Below are 24,679 nucleotides of genomic sequence, written 5' to 3' on the forward strand. Positions count from 1 at the left end.
CTCTCAGCCCTAGACTGCCTTGACAACTTTACATGGGCTATTCTGGTTTCTAAAATTTGGAACACTTTCTATCCTCCATAGGCTCAGTTGCCATCAGTAGTCTGTCAGCTCACAGGTTCTTATCATATAGTTTTGCATTTAAAACCATTTTCTTTTAATTTAAATTTCTATACTTCAAATGTGAAATGCTAGTAATACACTTCATTTTTCCAGGATCAGCTTAGATGCACCCTACAAAACTCGACTCTGAGCTTTGAAATCTGTCTCAGTTCAGAAAAGAAAAATTACCAGTTATAGTCTAAACAAACTGTTTTTCCTTATGAGGTATAAGATTGACTTTCCAAGTTAAAGTACTTAATTTTATTAATAAAAAGCTTTCTTTGCAGCCCCTGCATATTACTTCAGAGAGGTCCCACTGAAGTGAGGCTACTTTTTGTGAAGATGGCCTTAGGGTCTTGCCTTTGATGGAGTCAGAATTTCATCCATCATTGAGTTTAGTATTTAAAATTATATTTTTCTCTGTTTCCATTTGATTGCCCTTTCAGTTCATTTGCATTTAGACAAGCATGGATGGAAGCTCCCATACTGTGAATATGAATAACATCTTCAACAACTGACAGGAATTAAAATATGTCATTAGCTTTGATAGTTGTCCTAGTTGTAAAGATGTACATTGTATCTATTCATTAATGAGCTTATATACCTTTTAGGGAAGAGTCTAATTAAAATCCTTAGGTTATGTTCGTCAAAACAGTCATACCACACTTTTCAGTGTAAGAAAGCCTGAACCGTTTAATGAATAGAGCACTCAATTTCAATAGAAGGAGGTGATTCAAAGGTAATTTCAATATCTTATACATTTAATTATTCTGGATTACATAGCAATTGCTTGAGTGTAAGATTATCAGTGCAAAAAGGAAATATCACTTTTGAATGTTGTAAAGATGTTATAGCCCCCAGATTTCCAGTTCAATTTCATATGAATTGTCACTGGCAGAACCAGAAACATTTGTTATAGGCAGTTCTTCTGGAAAGATCTATTGGAACATTAGGCCAACAGCCAAAGTGTCAAACAGGAATCCCCCAGCATCCCCTTCTGAAACTCCCCTTCAGATAAAAATAAGAACCACAATGAAAAGGGTGTTTCTCTATCCCATCCTAGCCAGTGGCTCAGAAGGATCTCATGTTATCAGAGGCCATAAACAAATCCAACAGAACCAAAAGGGGACAGTGTAGTTCCAAGGATAGATCCATCAAGGCCATGAAAGGGACTTGTGCTGGGCACAGAGGCCAGGAATAGGAGGTCATGTTCCACTAGCAGGCCAGGAAAGTCAGGTCAAGCTAAGGTCAGATTCCAGAAAAATAAGGTCAGACAAAAAAGAGGGTAAGTCCTCATAAGCAAGGTTAAGGAAGTGGTGGTTAAGATCCAAAATGAAAGGAAGCAATGTGGTTAGCATCTTGAATAGCTCCAAGTGGAGCCTAAGCTGAAAATCAAGCAAAGTGCTTACTGTGGCCCTGCAAACTGGAGTCGTGGAAAGTTGAAGAATGTACTGTGGCATCCAGACTGGAGAGACACTGACTTCATAGGGTCCTCTGAACCTTTTGGGAGAGCGCTTCTGAGGAAACTTCTCCTCTCAGTCCGAGATATCCTCTGAATCTATGATCCCTTCCCCTGAGGATCTTTTTTAAAAAAACATTATTTGTTTTAATATTAAATTTAAGAAGGAAGAAAAACAAATAAAAGACGAAATGCCCTCCCCCAACCAGAACAAGGCGGATAGCTGAGCATACACTACCCATCTCAGTGCAACCCCTTCCAGAAAGCAGACCTCTTGGCCCTGTAACTGCTGTTACCACCAGCATGAGTTTGGTGGGCTAGCAGGGAATGCCCCCATGGATTTCATCAACCCTCCCCGTGTTAAAAACCCTCTCCTAGTCCCATCACCCACTCTGCCACCAGAAGTGTGCAGACAGTGACCTAGTGGTTCCAGCATCCTCCACACACACCCGGCTCTGATGCCTGCTTCCACTACCAGGGGAACCAGGGAATGCCCCCTCATTCAGAAATCTGATCTACATTTAATCAGCCATCACCATTACCACTCACCCATGGAAAACTATTGTCCCCTCTCCTCTGTGTCATGTCAATAACAGAAGGGACTGAGGTGGGGGGCATGCATCCAAAGCTGGCATCCATTTAAAACTGAATGGGGCAACCTATGAGATGCCTAGCCAGATTTTTGAGCAGTATATTATTGGGAGCCTTGACTTGGCATCAGAGGTACTGAGAGGTGCAGTGGTATCTGCAGTTGCTGCGCTGGTGACCCCAAGATACCCAACTTTGCATTTAGTTAGTTAGATAGTCAATTTATTTATTAATTTTGTATACTACCCTACATCCATAGATCTCAGGGTGGTTCACAACATTTAAAAAGGCATCGGATATCAATCAGTCAAAGGCCTGGTTGAATAATCTAGTGATAGCACTATGCAATATTTGAAGCTTGATTTATTCTTTAAACATTTTTTGAAATTTCATACAAATGCTTTTAAAGACCAAGCACAGAAAATCCTGCCCCCTGAATGAATGTAAACATATTTTAGTCGTAAGGATATTTATATCTAAAGGTGCAGGGCCAGCGCCATAGAATAATCCCACACCCTTGAAACTTTGAATTCTCCTAGAGGAAGAACTGAAATTATATATGTCGATTTTCTTGCTGGATTAGTAAGACTCTCAACGTTTTTAAATAGCAATCCTAGGGAGTTAAGTGAGTGGAGAGTTCATCACAGAGGAAGCATCATTCCCGAAGCACTACTGGAATTGTACTGACCTAGATGGAAGGTGGGAGTTGTGTAGTTCTTACCTTTTTTCCTGTTCTTGCTTGTTTTTCTTTTAACAAATTTCCTTTTCAGTGGATTTTTATTTTTTATTTTTTGCAATTGATGGCTGGTGGATTCCCTCTCTCACGTTCTGGGAACATGTTCAATCTACTACTGGTGTGCCCCCAAAAATGCCCAGTTCAGGACCCACTTCCCTCGGAACACTGAAGGTTGCTCAGCAATGGTGGTGGAGCTTTCCATGATCACATCACAAATGCCTCCAAATGTAGACCTCCTTCTCCAACTGCAGAGAGAGAGAGAGAGAGAGAGAGAGAGAGAGAGAGATTCACAACATCCCACCGTCCCCAGCTGCTTCCAAAGGCAGCATAGGATCACTCCTTTTGGAGTGTCATAAAAAGGTTAAGGGTACTGACCACTGACCATTAGGTCCAGTCGTGACCAACTCTGGGGTTGCTGCGCTCATCTCGCTTTATTGGCTGAGGGAGCCGGTGTGCAGCTTCCAGGTCACGTGGCCAGCATGACTAAGCCGCTTCTGGCGAACCAGTGTCATACCTTTGGTTAAATACACCTATCTCATGAGGGTTGTCCACAAAGACCGAACAAGGTCAATTCTGGAGGGGGAACATTCCTGAAAATGCAGGAAATTAATTTTATATATTTTTTATTCTGCTTTTGTAGTTCAAAGCTTAATATGCAAAACAAAACAAAAAAACCCCTTTTGATTCTGTTTAGACTTGAAATAGTTATAACCAGTGCTATTTTTCTAGCGAAAGAGGTGCCAGGACTCACCATGAACACCTCCCTTGTTCTCTCTTATAATAGCAATGGCGCCCACCTGAGAGGTGCCGGAATTGAGTTCCAGCGATTTCCGGCTGAAAAAGAGCCCTGGTTATAATCTTAATATATAGGACAATAACGTGATTTTCCACTCTGCTCCAGCAGCTCAGTCAGGCAGATTTTTCTTCAGAGATGACAATGGCCCTCTTTGAGAACAGTCTCATCCTTATCACATGATACCAGGGCGTTCTCTTTACAACACCAATCACATCCTAATTTTATCTCTAGAATAATTCCTCAGCCACATACAGGCACTGGCACACAGGGACCCTCAGTCTTTGAGAATCTTCTTGGCATTAGGGACAACTGCTCCACATAATACCCTACAGATGGTACTGGACTCCAACTCCTATCAGCCTCTACATAACATACATTCCCTTTGAGGGCCACCATACATGACTGGGCATCTGTGATTGACTAGGTGGGTTGCAAGATACGGAGGCCTTGTTTATACTGATCCAACTCTTTCATCTTTCTCTTTTGCCTCTGAAAGTTTTTCACTCCAAAGTAAATTAAAATTCTGCTAAACATTTTTTGTTCCTTACTAATCAAGTGTCTATTTAAAAACAAATTGGCATTTGCTAACAACTTGCCATGTGTGGATGCTGAAATAATGCCTGCTTCTTCTTTTAAGTTGTGTCATATAAAGAGACACAGCTTGATGCACAATTACTTTTGAAAAGAAAGCACAATATTAATTTTATGCTGCTTATGTTCCAGATTCTGTTTCTTTGCTTCAAATTCCATGCAAATTCTATTACTATTAAGCCCACATCATAAATAGAAATCCAATGCCCTCCTATTGCTCACCATGAGAACTGAAAATCAATTCACAACAAGGCATATTTGGAAGGTACTAAGACCTTGTTATGATTAATACAATTATCTACCTATTTGTCCATCTGCATGACAATAAAAAACATGTCTCCTAGCGCCCACTGCAAACAGATATAAGCAAATTATGCAGCTGTGGTGGTAACTCAAGGAATATAGAATTTTATACTTAACAGAAATATATTGCAGCTGGCAGAACACCTACAAGCTCTACCTATTGTACAGGTTGGATATAAGAAAATAGATGTAGCAAACTGAGCGCTATCCAAATTGCAACTGTGTTGAATAGCATGAATATAGAAATCTGCCTCATATCAAGGCAGACTGTTGGTCCATGTATCTCAGTGTTATCTCCGTTGATTGGTAGTGCCCTTCTAGGGCTTCAGACAGGAGTCTTTTCCTGGCCTAACTGGATTGTACCAGAGATTCAAGTGGTACCTTTTCCATGCAGGCTTCTGCTCTACCATTGAGGACCAAACTACACCTGATGTTAACTGTGTAAACATAATTAAATTGTATGTTTCTTTTAAAGTAAATACCATTTCTTTCTCCCTCTCCCTCTCTCTCTCTCTCTCTCTCTCTGTCTCTGTCTCTGTCTCTGTCTCTCTCTCTCTCTCTCTCTCTCTCTCTCTCTGTGTGTGTGTGTGTGTGTGTTGAGCATCACTGGGGTCACAAGGAGAAGGAAGGAAGAATAGAACCTTTCCCTCTCTGGTTTAGTCCCAGTGAAAATCCCCCCTCCCCAGCCCTGACTCTGGACAGGAGAGGGGAGATTTTACTCAGGACCATAACTGGGAGGGGACTTGAAACTCTCCTACTCTAGTGACCTGACCTGATTCTGCTAGACTCTCCTGCAGCTTCTATTTATGTAACAAAAATATGCACATTAATTGCCATGATGTAATTATTATCATATATAACATGGTCCTGAGTTATGGTTCTATTTTGATGCACATGGGTTGCACACCATGTACGGTGGAACTGCAGCCAATGCAACTCTTATGTGAATTTAGCTGAATGCATGTTGATCTCTCTTGCAGCATTTTGTAGTCTCCATTTTTTAACAGATAGCGCTCAAAAGGACCTGTGCAGGGCATTGCACAGTTATAATGGTACAATAAAGAAAAATGTCCAGTATGTGTAGGTACATTCTGTTATCTTCAAAAAGTCTAGCTTTTTGTGCTTCTTGCATAAATACACATGAAGGTTGCTTAACTGAAACTTGTATTTTTTGCTTTCTGGAAAAAGTCAGCAGAATAGAAAAGAAGAACCATCTTAAAAGGTCCTTATTGTTGGCGATAGAAGAGAACAGTTTTTTCCTGGTTTATCTGATGAGTGAAATTTTGCTTTAGGAGTTTGAATTGTGTTATTTCGCCTAACTGAAAGTAGAAGATTTTCAGAGAAGGCTGAGCAAAGCTCAAGTATTGTAAAGTATATAAAAACACCATCCATTCTGAAATTTTTAGAAGGTGCAGGCTGGAAGCTCCCTTGATGTTTGATCCTGCTACCTTGGCACACAAATTGTGCTGCCTCTGTAAGGACATGACTTAAGACTTTCTTCTATTAAAATATACAGGCTTATTCTCTCTTGCTGCTCTCAGTCTCTACTTCATTTGTAGAGAAGGAAAGCTAAAGATTTCTGAGCTGCATGCATTTCAAACTAGGTACTATTGTGAGAATGTTCTTTGGCAGTTCCTTCCATATCTCAGCTCTCTCCTGCTCAGAAATTGGAGGATGGAATCACTGAGAAAATTTGCATTTTACATTTGGATCTCACAGAAAGTTTATTTTTCTTATAGGACACAGACAGACAGACAGACAGAGGGAGAGACAGACTGAGAAAGCCTATAGATTACATGGGTAAACAAATGATTTGGGTATTCTTGGAGGTAAAATATAACCAAGTAATAAAGAAACCCACTGTCACTGCTCTAGAAATCATTTTATGCTTTTTTGTACATGCCATTTCTCCATTTTACTATCTGTCATTCCATACCTTATTCAAATCTTGCTCAGTACTGGAACTGTGCTTTGATTTCTGACTAGGGCCAAACAGGTTACTTTCAAGAAGACTTAATTTTCAGGGCTGTGATCAGGGGTTGTCTTCACTGGGCACCTGCTGAACCTGTGCCAGAGAAAGGAGCTCACTACCAACACTGAAGGCTCTTAGTCCTCCTGAGGCTCCTTCTGCTTGCTGTGGTTGCCTGTTCACTTGCTCTCTCTGACAAGCAAGCAATGGCCGGGGTGGGGGTGGGGGGAAGGCATGGAAGTCTCCACTTTCTGGGTGGCCATTCTGAAGAAGAAGGGGAACAGATGGGCAGTGGTGATAGCATCAAGGAGGTGGGTCTACTCACAGAGCCCATTCCCAAGCCTCCTCCTCAACCTGAAACCCAACACTACCTTCTTTGCAGCCATAATAGTTGTGTTGGGTTGCTCCAGTCGCAAATAAATGTGTGTCCTGTGTAAGTGCACTTATTTGTGTACATGCAGGTATGGGGAGAGAAATCTGGGCTATAGCACAGCTTGATAGGTTAGAATGTTTTCCCTTTGGGCATTTTTCTGACCTCTGTAAGACTGCTTATTGGATTTTGCATTCTTTGATGGACTGGGGATAAGAACATGCTTCTGCCCTTGTGGTTGATTTTGATGCCCCTTGTGCCTGGTACTATTCTGATTTTTCAGTTCTAGTTTAACATGGGAATTTGTGGGTGCCTTCCCCCCCCCCCATCCTGTGTTCAAGCTAGTAAGAAATTTCTCTGTTAAGCCTTACATGTTTATGGCAAATATTTCTGCAATTTCTCCCTTCCTCATAGATTTTTATATCTGCTTCTTACTCTGTACAGTTCCGGTAATTTCTCTCTCCTCCATTTCTTAGAGAAAATGGATGTTCGGTCACTTATATACCAGGTTGTGTGAATGGAGAGTGATGTGAGCCCCCTTCATGTGTTACATGTGTGAAGATAGCCTCACACACAGAAGAGGCAGGGAAGCTATGTCTCTGGTTCTGCCCCAGACATGGATCCTGACACCCATGCATTAAGTGCAGATGTCTGAACAGGGAAGCCGACATTCTTAGCCTTCTTCTGCTCAGATGTCTGTGCACAATATGTGGACATCAGGGGTGTGGTGGTTATGTTGGAATAGGGACATGAATGCAATTCCCTTGCCTCTTAATGGAGCCTTATTCACATAGAGTTCTGGCCTCTATTCTCAACATACATTTTATGTACAATTATTTGAATGACGAGACCATTTTTGTTGTGGTTTCTGATTAGATAATAAACATGGGGACCCGTGCAACATTTCAGTACAAATCTTTGGGGTATGATACCAAAGAATGGATCTCTTCTTTTGTCTGAAACATATGTTGTGTTTTTGAGAAATGACATCTAAAGAGAAATAAGAGCAATTAATAAGGTATTAGATTGCATGATAGACAACACATATCAGTGTGAAAATTATTACCTGATATGTGAATGTTCAGCACACAGTAGTGGAGTTAAATTAGTGTGAGATTTTGAAATATAAATGTAAATGAGTTCAATGAGCTAGGTTGCCTGTTCCTCCAACGCACACCATGGAAAGCAAGAAAATAAGCAGTTAAGTCACAACACCATATCTCTGCTCCACTAATCAGTTTTGCTTTCACATCTCATTCTCAGCCACTGCCTGTCACCACCCACAGCCCATGTACCTTCAGCATCTCCCTGAGCAGTGTTAACACAATCCTTAATTACAGTACATAAACACAGAGACAGATTATCGTTCTGTATTTCTCTGCTTTAAGAAAAAATGCTGCCTTATTTAGAAACGGTGAAAATGTTTCTAAAACTAAGCCTATAGATCACTCTTTGAACATGTGGCTGTGCAGTGAGGAAGGAAGAAAAATCCTAACATTGTACAATGGTCAGAACCTTGAATTTAAGTGACTGAAGGGCTTAACCAGCTAAGGCCAGGACATTGCCGCACAGCCATAGTTTGTCCAAGACACCACTGGAGTAATTCTTAACTAGAGCATAGGCAATTGGAGAAAACCTGTAATTGAAGTTAATCCATGTGCCACAGGACACTGTATGGTCAGAGCTAGGGTTAGTTTCTAATAAGTATTTGCACATCAGAACACCCCCTAATTAACAGAACCAGCAGCAGAACCTGGTGTCATCAGGTATAGCTCCAGCCAAGTTCAGTAGATACCAGATGAATGACAGTGGGGATTAAGAAGTCTTTCCACCAGTGTGCTCCCTCTCATCTGTTCAGAAGGCTTAGAACAGACTACAAATTCTTGGCTGTAAGATTTTAAAATGGTCCATTGGCTTGACACAGCTCTTAAACACATGGATTTTCAGTGACATGTGAAAATAGCAGTCTCCTTAATACAAAAAGGTCAATATCTATCTATTTATTTCATTAAATTTTTATACTGCCCTTTATCTGAAAATCACAGAGCAGTTCACACCATAAAAAACAAAAACTGAAAACACAAAATACATAATAAAGCAAAAGCAAAACAAACCAATAACCCTCCCCCTCCACAGACACATTTGAAAGGCCATAGAATGTTAAGCAGCCGAATGCCTGGTTAAAGAGAAACGTTTTCACAGGCGCCTAAATATATGTATTGAAGGGGCCAAGCAAGCCTCCTTGTGGAGAGCATTCCATAAATGGGGAGCCACCACAGAAAAGGCCAGTTCCAGTGTTTTCCCCCTCTGTGGGGGAGGTACCCAAAGAAGAGCCTCAGATGATGATCACAGTATCTGGGATGGTTCAACTGCCAAAAGCTGCAGATATCATGCCATAGGCTGATAAAAAGCAGTGTGTGTGTGTGTGTGTGTGTTGTGTATAGAAATGGATTTATCACCACACTTTACCATTTGTTAACATGTTGACCTTGTGCATCAACCCTCAGTTATCCTGTTTGGTAGCGAAAAGGATATGGCAACTGCTCTTTCAAAAACAAGGCACCCTCCCAGCCTCAAAGTTTTCAACGCTCAGAGTATATATATGAAGTTGCTTATGCTGATTCATGTCACTGAAACATCTATCCCAGCATTGTCTTCTTTGGCTGACAAGAGCTCTCAAAAGTCTCAGGCATGGATCTTTGCAATACTCTGAGATTCTTCAACCTGAGACACCAGGGAATAAGATTAGATGCTGGACCAATTAAAAAAAGTAGTTTTTCAGTTGTACATAGTTAAACTATGGAACTGGCTCCCACAGGAGGCGGTATTGGCCACCAACTTGGATGGCTTTATAAGAGGATTATTTAAATTCATTGAGGATAAGGCTATTCGTGGCATCTGGTTGGCCACTCTGAGACCAGGCTGATGGACTAGATGGGCTATTGGCCTGATCCAGCAGACTCCTCTTAGGAATCCCATACATGCAGAGCACATGCTATGCCACTAAGCTGTAGGCTGCTCTTCATAGACTGGGCAGCCTTCTCCTTTCTCTGTCTTTGTGCTGGCCAGCTAATTGGTCAGATTTCATCATCCCTCTGGCTGATACCATTCTCCTTCTCCCATTGTTTTATCATCTTTCTCTACATTGTGGGCAGGGGAACAAAGTGAATCCAAGATGGTACTGCCTTGGGAAGCTGTCTTTGCCTAGCCCCATCTTGGAGGTCTTCCTGACCGCATGAGGCTACAGCCTGTGCAGTTAGGGCTTAAAATAGGCTGCCAATAAATTATGTTCTAAGTTTGTAGCTTGAAGTAGAATTTTCATCCAACCTTATGACTGGGATGACACAAAGGATCATACGACATTCATGGTTTTCATCTCAGGATAACTTTGCCATTTATTAAACATCTCTGAATGGCAAACTGACTTTGATGACAGTTAAAACCAGTTCCTTTGTTTCTTTTGTGTGTGTGCTATGATTGATTTTGTTTTTAGATTGTACAGTGGTACCTCGGGTTACAGACGCTTCAGGTTACAGACTCAGCTAACCCAGAAATGTTATCTTGGGTTGAGAACTTTACCTCAGGATGAGAACATAAATTGCATGGTGGCTGCACAGCGGCAGTGGGAGGCCCCATTAGCTAAAGTGGTACCTCAGGTTAAGAACACTTTCAGGTTAAGAACGGACCTCCAAAACAAATTAAGTTCTTAACCCGAGGTACCACTGTACATAGCTTTATGGTTTTAAGGAAAAGCAAAATGAAATGTTTTAAAAATGTAAATCAAGCTTTTTCAAGTGTTTACAGTTAAACTGTTATATCTCAACCTCCTTCAGAAAGTTAAAAGTGGTCCTTTCTGGTAGAGATATATGTTGACAGCATGGAATGTACTAATGCCAATGATTGTAAGCGTAATTTGATAATTAAGTTATGTTATGGATATTGACTATAAATTATGCTGCCTGAACAAAAGGGCCAACTGCTGAGACATCTTCTCTGCCTGCTTTATTTTTACATAATACTGGAAGCTTGTCCATGTGCAATGATTTCCTTATCTAAGGATACCAGCTGCTTACTGTCTGCTGAAAGCAGTTGCTCCTTTCTCAATCACTGTCATTTGAAGACAGAAATATGCGCATGACTTTCATTATGCCTTTTCATAATGATGGATGCACTTTACTTAGAAAATTGATTATAAATATAGAAAATCAGCTTTGAAAAGCAATTTAAAGCTAGGGCATTTGTTTGTTTGTGATCATATTAAGGCTAATGAGTATATTTTCCTTGTGTAGTTAATATTTTCAAAGTCTTACAACAGTGTTAATGTGGGGAAGGCAGTGTTTGCAATATGATAAACATTTTACTGATTTGCACCCAAATTATATGCTAACTGTTTAGTCTATTATTTGAATGGAAGAAGCATGCAGAATGCAAATATAATTTACTGCTAAAGTGGTAATCTGATTTATAATAAAAACAGAACTGCAATAAACACATTTATACATTGTTAACTTAGAACGACAGAAGTAGATTTGAAGTAATGAATTGAGCTGAATGCATGTTCTATTGTTACGGTTTTTCTCCAAGTTCTGGATAACTTCAAGGCAGTGTACTCATCTTGAACTTCTCATTTTTTAAGTTTGTGGACAGTAGTAGAGATTAGAGAACTGAAAGCTATTAAGTTAGCACTGAAAGCTTTCCTTCAATTGCATATAACAGAAACCAGGACAGCTATTGATAGACAACAGAATTGCAGTGTGTTATATCAATCATTAAGGTGGCACTGTCTGACTTCCTGTGCCAAGAGCAAGTCTCACATTTATCAATGGATCATGTCTTTGGCACTTCATAATATAACTAGAGAAATGGGCACTGAATGACTTTGCCAGGGTACTTTGCTGTAGACGACAGGTAGAATAGAAGGAAATTCTGGCTGATAGATAATGTCTAGGAAATTGAAATAAGTATATTTGATCATTCCTGATATTGTTTGTGAGCCATATGAAGGCAAGAGATATCACATTACACCTCAGAATACACATAATTTTATAAACATTGGCAGAATTTGGTTTCCCCCCTGCACAAAATGGCTTAAATTCAATGTGCAATGTGAGACATACCCTCAATGGCATTCTGTGGTTGTGGTCAACTGTGGTGTAAGAGTTTCAAGTGGTTTGGGGTCATATTTTTTGAAGTCTGATATAATGTGACATAGGCTTTTCTGAATGAAAGTCTACTTCATCAGAACCTCTACAAGGAAGCAGAAATCAAAGAGGTCTCCTGAAGTGCTTTGTGGTTTAAAGGTATCAAGCACAGATTTATTTGCCTGTAATTTGGTAGGCCTTATCTAGATTGGAGGGTCTAATACACCTGCAAATTTCATTCAGCTCAGATGAATCAGACTATCCATAAAATGTCTTAGACTGAGGTGGGCTGTTTTCTAAAGTGCTGAATCAGGGTCTGAACAAAATCCTTTTGTCAATGTACATCTCTGCTGGAAAGAATCTACTATACAGAAGACACAGGACCAACGGTGACAGAACAGCACTTTCACCCACAGCTATTACCTCTCCAATACAGACAGCCCCCTCACACAAAACAGCTACTTACCACCTACAATTACAGGGAAACAAACACAGATGCCAGGCTCTGCCAGAAGTGGTTTGCTGTTCAAATGTGTGTGCTTTCCAGCAGGTGGTCAGTCTAGCTTACCAGAAGGCACAAGGGTAAAGCAGCAGCAAGATTATTGCAGTGCGAACCTACTGGAAGCAGTGCCAGATTAGTTCTGCCTGTGTGTTTGCACCATGCTGACCTTGCCACTTTCTTCTGTCCTTCGCAATATGCAACAGCAATGCACCTGCTGCTGAGCTGCTTCTGGGCTCTGCAACAAATCCAGGTGGCAATTTAGTATCCATATCCAACCTGGCAACATTGTCACAGGACCTAAGAACATCAGGTGAATGAACAAAGGTGAAAGAACAACATCAAGGGTTCATTCACCTTTCCACCCAATACATCCCGAAAAAGTGCAGTGTCAGAAGGGCAACCAATCCTCTCTGGCCAAACCTGGCCTCTCATGACAGGTAAATGCAGAGGCAGAAAAAGGGGAGGCAGCCCACACAATTCTACCTTGAGGTTTCATACACAACCTCTGCCTAGAGGTTTCATACACACGTACATAATTTTGTTTGTATTCCACCTTTCCATAGTTTGAATCATGCTCAAGGTGGCTTGCAACATGAAAAAATACATAATTACAACATAATAAAAGCAGTCATAAATCATACATAAAACATCAAAAACTACAGAACCAAATTAAACAATTTCCACATAAATCATAGTAAGATCTACCGTAAAGAAGCACTACTCAGAAATACATCCCATTGAGTTCAAAAGGTGGGTTTGGGATACCAAAGCAAGTGAGAATACAGTTTAAGTCTCTTTGTTTGGTTTTGAATAAATATTGTTATCTCACTGAAAGTGAGACCCTTCTCATTTTTTCTTGCTGTCTCTTTTTTTTCTGCAATTGGCTCCCCAGCTGCCTCTGTTGTGACCACCCGCTTTATTACCTTTTAAATCCCTCTTCCAAACTCATCTTTTCATCCCACTGTGGCTCAGGTAGCATCCAAATGCTGCACACTACAACTCCCATCAGCCCCTGCCAGCATGGCTAATTGTCAGGGATGATGAAAATTGTAGTCAACAACATCTGGAGTGCACAACATCTGCCCTGTCCCTTATTGCAGCTAAGGCTCAGCACATATTCTCTGCACTGTTACTCAACCTCTATGGACTGCATTCCTCTGTTGTATCTCCCTTGTATTTTAGACAGGAAAGCCTTAGAGTAGAGCTTTCTATACCAGATTTTTGTGAAGTTCAACGTCCACAGTTAGTTATAGAAAAAAATAGGAAAAATAATAATACTAAATACTAAGATGATTGTGTGATCAGTTATTGCAGCCACAGAGATATTCTTGCACATATACTTTAATTCACCATGCAGCCAAAGAAGTAGGCTCTAATCCTTGAAAACCTATGTCACAATAAGTATAATGTACTGTTGTGTATTTTACTGTTGTATATTTTTTAATTGTGTTTTGCATTTTAATATATTCTTATTGTGTAGGGATTTAAAACTGTTGCAAGCCACCCTAAGTGGTGCATAGAAACTAGAAGGACAGGACAGAAATGCTTAAATAAATAAAATCATTTTTAAAACATTTATTAGTCTTCAAGGGATTTTTGTCATTTATGCTGCAATAGAGTTATACTCGTCTGGAAGTTTTTTTATTGGGGTTACACAACTGAAGAATTTAGTGCCTTTGCTCTTAGCTTCATTGTCATTTGTTTCGATTGCTTGGTCATATAGAAGAGATTCACTGTTTATTCAAGCAAGGAATTAAGATTTGAAATCTAAAAACACAGTGGTGAGTTCCAGGAAGAAGCTTACACTCTAAGACTACTCAAACCCCAGTTCTTAACTGGACCAAGTTTTGATATGATGGCTCATCATGGTAAGGCATTTCCGTATGATTTTTTTAATATATAAAAATTATTTGTAGACTAAATATAATTTCTAGAGGATTATTTGGCTGGCATATATTCATTGCCTATGAGAAAATATGGTTTCGTGTCTCAAAAACCAGCTGACCAAATGGAGAAGTGAGAGAAAAACTTAAAAAAACACCTTGTAGTTTTTGTAGTTTCAGGACGACATTCTTTGCTATATGAACCTTGTAATATTTAAAATGAAATAATAACATTTTCAGCCTGAAGATATGAACAGAATTCAGGTCCCATCACAAGAAAATCATGATAAAAAGATTTTAAATATTATATTGTTGTGCTGAAAGGGGAAAGTTTCTTTCTGTATCAAATATGCTGTTATTACTTTTCAGCCTTTATTCTTTTGTAAAAATAATACAGCCTTTGTTGTCCAAGGATGACTTGATTTTTGTGAGAAATAGAGTGGTTAATTCTGTCTTCTACTGACAGAAACTTTAATGGAAAAGATCTGAAATCTTCAGGCAATGTCAGCTATAAACTGCTTCCATAGCTTTTCATCAAATAGGCAACAAATGGCGTCCATAGCAGAAATGAGCAAGTTCCCAAATTCTCCTGGCACTATTCTCTTATTCCCCGAAAGACTGACAGTTGTTATTGATGTTTATTTTTCACATTGTGGTAGTGCCCAGAATCCTGTTTTGGTTTGAACAATAAAATATAATAAAAACATTGTCCTCGCCCAGTTATAGTCATCCTTGAGAAAAAGCTGAAGAGCACTTGTCCAAAATGAGGTATTTTCAGTTAGTAGCATTTTCAGTTCTTTCAGGATAGGACCTGTCTCACATGGCATCACTCAGTGAGATGTTAGCCCATTCACATATACAACACTTAAAATAGTTACGGACTTAAGTTTGGATGTGGTAAACATGGCCAGAAATGCAGTGGTTCCACTCTGTGGGTAATTCTAAAGCATTCAATGGCATCACCTATTTGGTAAAGGTTCTGGTGGCACTAATGCTGTACTAATGTTGTCTATCTTCTGAATTTGTTTTATTAATGTCACATGATCACGAATCTTATAGCCATGTGAGGTTTAGAGAAGCAAGTAAATCTGAGGTTCACTACATTAACTTTTAATGAAAATATACTCAATTCTCTCCAGCAGCAACAATAAACAACCACCTAGTTCTGTCTGAGAAGTCACTGAAGCTTAACCCAGAGTGAAATGTAATATTCCATAAATATTTCTATGGACTATGGTTCTTAAACTGGAAGATGCAGGGCAAAAGGCAGTTCTGATGCTGGTCTAAAGCAGAATTAACATTTTACACATGACCTGCATGCAATGGCCAGCTCAGAATCAAGAACAGGACGTGTGCATATTTGGCTATATCTCAACATGGCTCCAATATCAGAAGTGACTTGACGGAGGAAAAAAGCTGTGAAGCAGTGGAGTCCAGAATGGGTGAAGGGTAGATTTCCCCCTGCTCCCCGCTTGGTCTAGTAAATGAATTCCCACCTCCACTTTATAGCCAAATAAATGGATGTGCATGTTGTTTGTCCCTCAGAAACCATAATTTTGAATTATGTCATGAAGTAAAAAGCAGTGCAGAGGTCTCCAAGTCACATAAATAATGGCTACTGTCACGTCATACATCCCCCCCCCCGAATTCTGGCAATTGTTGTTTGTTAAGGGTGCTAGGAATTGTACCTCTATGAGGGGTAAACTACAGTTCCCATGATCCTTTGGGTGGGATAACGTGCTTTAAATGTATGGGGTATGTGTGTAGCATTGGAAGCTAGCATTCGTAAACAGGTAAATAAAACCATGGTCCACAATTCATGGCCCCCACATAGCTAACTCAGCATGCCCAGCAGAGCTTTTGAGCCTAACTTCTTTTGTAAAACAGCAGTCATCCATGCGGCACGGCAAGCTACATTTGAAACTCAGGGGGATTTCAAAAGCCATTTGGAATGTGGATGAAGAGCTGCTGTTGAAAAGAAAAAGAGTTGTTTTTATTTTTTATTTTTTTTAAAAAAAGCAACCTTCTGGTCATTCAGAATGAGTCTTGCGGTTCTGTGGATTGTGCCTGGACTGTGACCTTTGTTTGGAGGAACAAGTTTCCACCACCAGAAATTAATTGCAAACAGCCTAGGTTAATTAAATACAGGTATCTTTTTTCATAAGGTTACATCCTCTGCTATTCTTACTCACAGTAAACCCATTGAAATTGAAAAAGGTTCAATTAATGGACCCATTAATAAGTCTGCTCTGAGTAGATTTAGTTGGCAACAATCTATAGTTTCATGTTTGCCATGCTTGTCAGGTATACAGCCTTAAATTAGTAGATTCCTCAGTTCATTTTATGAGTTTGTGATTACAAAGTTACTTGGGTACTTTCCTATTGAAGGAAGGAGTTCATGTTTTGCCCTTTTCATTGACCTTTGACACTTAATTTGAGCATCAGCAGTGCTTGTCATTTCATTTGTGTGATTTCTGAAGCATCAGGAATTGGAATGTCTTCCACAAATACAGACTTGGCATACTTCTGCAACAATATTCTGGCTTTAGCTTCTACAGTTCCCTAATTTTCCCAAATAATTATGTATACTGTTTAGAAGCCAAACATACAGATGGCACTGGAAACACTGAACTCTAGTTCAGCACTTGGTATCAGTTATTAATGAACATGTCTGACAAATAAAACATTGTACCGTATTTTTCGCTCTATAACACGCAGATTTTTTCTCCTAAAAAGGAAGGGGAAATGTCTGTGCGTGTTATGGAGCGAATGTGTGGTCCCTGGAGCCGAAAAATAAGGCAAAAATCAAACCGCGCTTCAGGGAGAAGGGAGCTCCGTGAGACAGGAAGTTGCTGCTTTCCTGCATTCTGCCTCAGGGTCTTACTGCCCACCCTCCTCTGTTTCGTTACTGTGTTTGCTCAAACGGAACAAAGAGCAGGGAAAGCCCCTCCCCTCCAGGCAAGCAGAGGGGAAAAGCAGACTGTCGCTCCTTCCTCTCTGTGCTCCGCTCCTTCCTCTCTGTGCTCCGGTGCTGCTGAAAACATGCAGGTGGGAGAGAGAGAGAGAGAGAGAGAGAGAGAGAGAGAGAGCGCTGGCTGGCTTGGGTGGGTGCGTGGGGGAAACTTTTGCCTTCCTTTCCTCCCTCCCGTTATACCCCACTCCTGCATTCTTAGCCCTTCTGTGTTTTTCCTTCCCTCCCCACTTAAAATGTGGTTAAAAAGCATGGATCCACATGGATCCTAAGGATTTTTGCACTGGGTCACCCCAAATTCACCATCAGAGCACATAGCATGTCCATGGCTACAGCCTGCCCCCCAAAAATCATGCACCCACTGTTGCCTGGGGCTGCAATGGTGCAAAAATGTGGTTAAAAAGCATGGATCCACATGGATCTTTGCATTGGGTCACCCCCAAATTCACCACCAGAGAACATAGCATGTCCATGGCTGCAGCCTGCCCCCCCAAATCATGCACCCACTGTTGCCTGGGGCTGCAACGGTGCAAAAATGTGGTTAAAAAGCATGGATCCTCAGGATCTTTGCATTGGGTCACCCCCAAATTCACCACCAGAGAACATAGCATGTCCATGGCTACAGCCTGCCCCCCCCCCAAATCACGCACCCACTGTTGTCTGGGGCTGCAATGGTGCAAAAACGTGGTTACAAAGCATGGATCCACATGGATCCTCAGGATCTTTGCATTGGGTCAGCCCAAATTCACCATCAGATCACATGTCTGTGGCCACAGCATGAAGCACAAAAATGATACATCCACTGTTTCGTTCAGAATATTTTTTCCCTTGTTTTCCTCCTCTAAAAACGATGTGCGTGTTATGGTCAGGTGCGTGTTATAGAGCGAAAAATACGGTATTTTGTTACAGTTTGGTATTTTGGGAGCATGGAATGACAATCTGTTTGGAAGGAGAATGATCTGTTTTAGTGATAATCTGGTAGTATGTGCATACATATTTTTTCTAGGCTTACGTGAGTTAAATTTGGAAGCAAACCCTTATGTAAATTTGATATAAATTATATATGGATATGTGTTTGCGTGTGTGTGTTGATATAAATGCTATAAATGTATTATCACTAGTTCCAAAGTATCCATGCTCAACTTCTGGGAAATTTGAGACCTGCAGTCAACTTCATTTAGCCTTCATTGCTGAAAAGGTGAATGTACCTTCTAGAAAGAAATTTGTTAGGTAATGGGGATGCCTGCTGGCCTCCCTACTTATATTGGGTAAGTCTGCCAAATGTGGGTTGCCTAAAGGCATTAAACTTGAGAGAGCTAAACAGAAGGCTGCGTATGACTGGATAAAACATTTTCAGCCTTTTTCGTTCTTAGTTCATGGACAAACTTGCAACCTGAAGTTGGGAAGAAAGAGTCAGACTCACAGTGCTGGTTGATCTATGGGCCACACAAACCACCTGCAGAGGTCTAAGTGGGGAAATGAGCAGCCTGCAGGCAATAGCATGACAACCCCTGGAAAATGTGGTACTGCCTATCCCCTTTCCCTAAAAGGGTGAGCAAGGGCCTTTCCGGTAGCACCACTCCCCAGGGCCCCATAACTAGCCTTTTTGCTGGATCCATCTCCTTTGTGGTGTGGTGTAGTGGTTAAGAGCGGTACTCATGTAATCTGGGAAACCGGGTTCGTGTCTCCGCTCCTCCACATGCAGCTGCTGGGTGACCTTGGGCTAGTCACACTTCCTTGAAGTCTCTCAGCCCCACTCACCTCACAGAGTGTTTGTTGTGGGGGAGGAAGGGAAAGGAGAATGTTAGCCGCTTTGAGACTCTTTAAAGGGAGTGAAAGGCGGGATATCAAATCCAAACTCTTCTTCTTCTTCTTCTTCTTCTTCTTGTTGAATTTATACTATTCTGTTCCATTCCATTTGGAACTGTTTTTCTTGTTTTATGATTGTATCTGTTTTTATAATTGTATGTGTTATTGTTTTAACTAGCTCTGGGACCTTTTGGTGAAGGGTGGGTAAGTCATATTAGAAAGAAAGAAAGAAAGAAAGAAAGAAAGAAAGAAAGAAAGAAAGATTGAATGAAATGGAAGTCCTTCTGAGTTTCAGGGAGCTAGTTAACTATTGAGGAGCCTACCTATTTTCAGAACACTTTATTGTGAAGACTGATTCCAGAAGCAGCAGTAAAATAATGTGGGCTTAGCTTGTGTATCTATGGGAAACAAGGACATTTGGTTAAAATCAGGGTGGATGAGAGGTGTGTGAACTTTACCTATTCCATAGCTTCGTATTCTGGCAGGAAAAAAAATCACACAAATGCTAGGTTTTAATTAATGTCAGGGATAGACAACACGTCTCGCATGGAGAAGCTTCAAATTTAAATCCCTGGAAGCTCCAAATAGCTGCTAAGCTGAGGAAAAACACCACTTGAGACCAGGAGTTGTACTGCTAGTCAGACCAGACCATAGATGGAGTAACCTGATTTGGGATAAGGCGTCATTGTACATGTATTAATTGTTCTGTGTGTCAGTTGATATGAAAGAGTTTTTTTAATGTTCCAGGTAGGCATTAAATGCAGTTAGTAAATTATGTAGATAATATAGTGGAATACACTGGAACTGAGTATTTACCTCTTTTTGTCTCCTAATTCATCAAATGTTTAGGGAGCGATCCTAGACCCACTTACCTGGAAATAAACCCCACTGAAATAAATGAGTCTTACTTCTGAGATGTTCATGCATAGGACTGTACTGCATTTTTCTGTAGTCATAATGCCCATTGAACTCAAGCTGGATACTTTTCAAAAACCTTTTTAAATGAACCAAAATATGTTTTAGGCAAATCGGGGGTTAGAAATTATTATGAGGTATTAGAAAATGTTGTATTTCAGGACTTCAATTTGTTTCCAGCTAGAATCAGGAATGTAAGGTAAGTGTGTGAAACTGAATTAAATTGTAATTAAATCATAGAAAACTAATTGGAATTTTGAAAGCCTTAAAATAAGAGTTAATGCCGACTTTGATATTATTGAAGCCCATAGTTTCAGGATATTCATTATAAATGCTCTATTTTTTAGGGCTCTTTTAAACAGGAGTTGTTTGTTTACACATGCTACATTTGCAGAGATGAGCCAGACATTTTGAAGAGACCTGCATCAACTTTTTATAAGCCAAGCTTATTGTTGTCATGGGAGATATAGCCCAACTGATTATATAGGGATAGTCCTATAATTCATAGTGACCATTTGTGACTGGTGTCAGCTAGAGGAATAATTCCAGGTTACAAATTTCTTTAATTTAATAGGAGAGTTAAGGTTCTTACAAATTTATTTGCACACTCCTAAAAGCATGGAAGGGGTAGGTTAAGGCTCCTGCCTGATCTTTTGCATCACAGTCTTATAGATTTCAGGGCTAACCTGAAAATGAAGAGGAGTGGGGCTGAAAGAGTAAGTCAGCTTGTGAATGCATGGAAAACTTGCATAGTGTACCCACAGTCCAAAAGTTCACACAACTGATCAGCTGTGCCTGTGTGTGTATGTGTGTGTATCTAGCTGTCTGTCTGTCTGTCTGTCTTATATATGTACCTCAAAATGAATTCACCAAGGAATGTTTAGCTTCTGAAGGTAGTGCTTCATCCACCATTTCAAATAAAAGCCTTGGGAGATGATGCTGGTTCTGGCTGATAGTGGGCTTTCTTCTTCCATAGTTTAGTATCCTTTTCTAATTGGATTTGTTTTTATTATGGTTTTAGTAGTTTTTCTAAGGTAAGGGGGAGATAAATAAGTTTCAGATGAGAGGCGTCTACTAGTATCAAAAGTGGATTGGATACAGAGCACCTTCTTCAGATGAAGGGAGTTCCTCTGGATCCAACTGCCTGTTTTTCAGCAATCTTATCTGACAGAAGCTAGTGGAATACTTTGGCAAGTAGAATAAATACGGGGTAGCTTTGAGCATAAAGGTCCTGATTCAGCAAAAGTTAATTTCACCACTTCAACGAATAGAAATGGGCCTTGGTTAGTAACAACTTGTCCCATTGGTTTCAGTTGTATGACTAATTTTTGTGTGGCTGAGGCCTTTATGTCCAAACTGGCATTTAATTTAATTGTCTTGAATTGCCTACCTGTTCATTTCAAATACACATTGCCTTCCTGTCTTTTACTGAAAATTATACAGAATGCAATTGTTTGCAAAACAATTGTAGATTTCCCCCCATAGATTCTGCCCCCCCCTAAATTGTCTATGTGCTTTGTGCATTCTCACAATAAATTGGGAATTTTATTGTTTTTATAGCATGTCAGAAGATCAGTACTAGGAGTATTATCACTTTCTAATAAGCTAACTAAGTCTACAACAGGAAGTCCCCCAGGACAGCTGTAAACTGCTCTTGGAATTCACACTATGGAAGAAAATTTGTGAAAGAAGGTTAAATACATTCCAATACACTGGGTAGAGCCAAATAAGATTATTGTATCTTATTTGGGGATGGAAACTTAGGGAGAATGTGTGTATAATATATGCTACATATTAGGAGTTTTATAATAACTCCTTGTTCAAGGTTTTTTTTTTTTAGAAAGTGTTGCATTCCAGGACAAAGCAGACATGTCCCTGAATATTGCCACAACTCTCTTTTTTAAACAGATTATCATTTTTAAAAAACAAACAGCAAAGAAAATAAATAAATGATAATAACACCAATATAAACATTGGCTGTGGATGAGGTTAAAATAATAAAAGTGACATTTTGGGCAATGCATGCAATGTTAAAGCTTTTGAAAAAGAGATGGTTTTATATTTTTCGACCACTTAAATAACTGTATCATAGATAACATTTGAATGTAACGGTTGTAACTTAACTCTGTACATTTTGACAAAATCACATTCTGCCTTACCATTCTGTGGAGGGGATGCAAATATTATGGAAAGCTTTTTGTGTGTGGCTTAAATAAAGTATATTGTTCCATCTTTGGAAGTAGCTACAGTCCTATCCCATCGACAGTTGTGAGCACAAGCCTTTTAATGTACAAAGGGTAGCAGTACTTCAGCCAATCTGTGATAAAGGGGGGGAAATGAGATCACTATGGAAACGGCAGGGAGAATCTAAAAGGTTTCTTTATAAAGTAAACGTCTGATGTTTGTGACTGCGGGGGCAAAAAAAAAATCATAAATCTGTATGATGCTATCATTTCTGATTTGTTATCGCAGCAAATGCCAAGTGTAAGCAGTCTGACCATGGCTTTATTAAGCGCTTTCGTTTGCTAAGATAGCTACTATTCGACAGCAGAGGAGAGAGAGAGAGAGAGAGAGAGAGAGAGATGGCAGTGGTGTAGGGGAAATCTCATTTGCTTAAATTTTTCATCATACCTTCTTTTTTTTGTAATCACAGAGAAAGCTTAGAGCTTATGCAGTGAGGAACACCATGAGGTTTCCAGAAAGGCAGTCACTCGGGGAGCTGAATACAACTGCGAAAGCAATGTTTCACCCCCTTACGTGTCTGCCTTTGATCTCAGATTGAAAATCTGTGACCCTCTCCCTCCAATCCAAAAGCAAATAAATGCAAAAGGAAAGAAACCTTCAGAACACAGGCTGGCAAGGACAAAATAATAATAATAATAATAAAGAAGGAAAGAAGGAAGGAAGGAAGGAAGGAAGGAAGGAAGGAAGGAAGGAGACTGTAGTTGTAATAGCTCCCATGGACCTGCTTGGACAACAGGCAACTGCCACTGGATTCACTGGACGAGCTAAATAAGGGTTGCAGGCAGCATCTCTGGTCCTGCAAAGGACAAGGAAAGCTTTTAGGCTTTCTCTGTACTTGCTGCCGAAGCTCTCACAGAAGCAACAAGACAGCCGCAGCTCTCCTGAAGTCAAAGTTCTTCAGAATTCATCTCAAAGCTTGCAGAGAAAGAAAACGATGGTAAGCCAACAATTATGAATACTGTTTACTGCATTTAAACATGATTTTTATTTTGTGTCTTGCATCTAATAGGAATTATTGCTTCTCCCTAGATATCCTGGTCTTTTAAAAGACAGGTGTGAATTTTGATTGGTTTTCTGAGGTATAATTTGATGATTTGGTCCAGTTTATTCATTTGTGGTACTAGACATACAGGGGCCATTCAGAGATTGTTGTGGTGCAACTGTAAATGGGTTGTGTCAACCCCAAGTTAAACTTCTTCTATTTTCAAAGCACCATGTTCCTGTAGCTTAACTTTTAGCATGTGACTCAGATAAATAAAATTTAATGCTAAGGTTGGATATCTGGAACGATAAAGATTTTAAATTATAATTGCAGTGACATGCAAAGTTCAGAAGGTAGTATTTCTTGTGAAAGCATTTAGATATTGTAGTAGACTTATGAGTTTTAACTGGAACAAAAACTCCAGCCAAAATCCTGGCAGTGCAAACTTTTGAAAATGCAGAAATAAATATTTCAGTGATAAATAAATGAAATGATTTGACACCAATTTAAGTGTTGCTTTTTAGGCATATCATATAAATCAATGATCTGTGGATAAATTTGTGGAGTGAAATGAAACTGCTTTTAAAAAAAAATTCTATATAGCACTACCTTGGAAAAACAGTTTGAATTACCTTGCTACATTGGCAGATAATGTATTCAGACATTTATCAGATGTTGATGATAACACTAACTATATAGGGCTGGATGACACTAAAGGGGCAGTTTTTGAATGTTTGTATTTATTTTCTTCAAGGTATTCTACACATGGCCTTTCCAGACCAGTAACTTCATCAGGACAAAGCTTAAAAGGTGGGTCAGAATAAATACTCATACAAATTGATAGCTGGGGGGGGGGGAGGGGGAGAATCTAAATTGCATGCAACACAATGTTAGTGAATAATCTCTTCTGCCCAACTATATTGTATGCAGTATGAAATGAGAGGTTGATTGATTTACGTGAATGCTCATTTATTATACTGTTTTTATTCTGAATATGCTTTCGGTCCTGGCTAGTGTTGGTAGGATAACAGAACTGAAAACCAGGAAGCTGTTGCACATATCCCATGCCAACACACCCCCTTGGGTCACAATATTCAGTATAGATACCTAACAGCTTCTGAATGGTACATTTGTGTTTAGAACAAAGCGAATACCTGAAAAGAGCTGAGAAACAAGTGTAAAATACATCACAACTGAGAATACTGGAAGAAGTTGTGATTTTTAAGGGCAAGGGAAATGTTACCATCAACATAGTGATGATTCCTACTGCAATGAGACTTTCTGAAGATACTATCTACCAAAAAGATAATGCTCTAGGAGG

The 24,679-nt window shown here is 39.8% G+C and overlaps 2 long non-coding RNA genes across 7 annotated transcripts in view; both read left to right on the top strand.

The window, feature by feature from the left end:
- The first annotated feature begins 731 nt into the window (after positions 1-731).
- LOC309542196 lies at positions 732-10,632 on the top strand. The gene is made up of 4 exons (XR_014224144.1): positions 732-838; positions 2,755-2,856; positions 6,327-6,372; positions 10,405-10,632. It is a non-coding gene; the product is annotated as an uncharacterized lncRNA (long non-coding RNA).
- An 11,179-nt stretch (positions 10,633-21,811) lies between these two features.
- Positions 21,812-24,679, top strand: part of LOC309542183 — a 113,317-nt gene continuing 110,449 nt past the window's right edge. For 2 of the 6 annotated variants that reach the window (XR_014224123.1, XR_014224124.1), the window contains exons 1-2: positions 21,814-23,313; positions 24,113-24,172. This is a non-coding gene — a long non-coding RNA (uncharacterized lncRNA). Of the gene's footprint in view, positions 23,314-24,112; positions 24,173-24,679 lie in introns of all 6 variants that reach the window. The other 4 variants (XR_014224125.1, XR_014224126.1, XR_014224122.1 and 1 more) reach the window with 3 other exon arrangements.

The sequence above is a fragment of the Podarcis vaucheri genome (assembly GCF_965113315.1).
Source record: "Podarcis vaucheri genome assembly, chromosome: 10".
Lineage (NCBI taxonomy): Eukaryota > Metazoa > Chordata > Lepidosauria > Squamata > Lacertidae > Podarcis > Podarcis vaucheri.